Source organism: Propithecus coquereli, unplaced genomic scaffold (assembly GCF_000956105.1).
Source record: "Propithecus coquereli isolate 6110/MARCELLA unplaced genomic scaffold, Pcoq_1.0 Scaffold313, whole genome shotgun sequence".
Lineage (NCBI taxonomy): Eukaryota > Metazoa > Chordata > Mammalia > Primates > Indriidae > Propithecus > Propithecus coquereli.
In genome coordinates, this window is record NW_012148764.1 from 812,042 (window position 1) to 813,201 (window position 1,160).

At 39.2% G+C, this 1,160-nt stretch overlaps 1 protein-coding gene across 1 annotated transcript in view; it reads right to left on the minus strand.

The window, feature by feature from the left end:
• Positions 1-1,160, minus strand: part of RFX6 (regulatory factor X, 6) — a 58,382-nt gene that overhangs the window by 38,197 nt on the left and 19,025 nt on the right. The gene's annotated exons all lie outside the window — the stretch shown is intronic.

Genomic DNA, 1,160 nt, shown 5'->3' on the forward strand with positions numbered 1-1,160 from the left:
CACAAACACATCAAATATAACAAGTCCCAAATTGAACTAATTATCTTTCTGCCTGCTTCTCCTCCAATATTTCTTAACAGAAATCAGTTACTTCTCTCCATGCCTAGGTCAGTTATCCTAGTCCAGATCTTCTCTTACCCAGGCTCATACATCCTCCAGTGGATTTACTGGCTTCCTTTCTTATACTCTTCTAACTGGTTCTCTATATTATAACCAGGATGAGTTTTAGAAAACACAAGTCTGATGACATCATTCCCCTCCAGTGGCTTCCCATTCCAGAGTTCTAAACACAAGAAGACCAAGCACAATCCAGCCCTCACTTACCTATTATATAGGTGTACTGTCTATCTCATTCTACTCTAAAGCTATGTCTAATTTCTGTTACTTTTTCCACAACATGATGTTCCTCTTGCTTGCCTTCACACGTTCCAGTGGTTGACATTTGGCCATGTCAGAGATATTTTTGGTTTTCACAAGAAAGGAGGGGCTGTGCTGCTGGAATCTGGTGGGTTAGAGGATAGGGAGGCAGTGATACTACTAAGCATCCTATAATATACAGGATATCTCCAACAAACAGAATTTTCTGGACCAAAATTTCCATGCAGTTGAGGCTGAGAGATCCTGCCTTTGCCATTCCCTCTGTCTGGATCATTCTTATCTCCCTACCCCTACTCCACTCCTCCTCCAAACGCCCACTTATTCTCAGTCCTTTCCTTAAGCATCACTTCCTGTAGAGAATATCCTCAACCCCCTAAACTCAGTCAACTCCCATGACACCTTTTATAATATTCCTTGTTCAAGATACGTTTTCCTGCCATACTGTAAAACTCTGTGAGGACAGGACCAAATTTATCCATTCACTATTTTGTCCCCTAGTATGTGTAATACTATATATCTGTTCATTGATATCTTGAACGTGGGTTTTAAAAAATAGAACATTACTACGACTTTTTAAAAAAGCAAATACATCTCTCAGCTTCATTTTTCTTAGCTGTAAATTAGCATGTTAATGCCTATTCTTCCTACCCCACAGTTATTAACGTCCAAATGACCTGAAGTATATGTATGTTTGCACCAAAAGTCTTGTGTCCTGAGCAAACCTGTGATGACTGGCCACCCTAAATACAAAATATATTTTTTCAATTTCAACTTTGTTATGA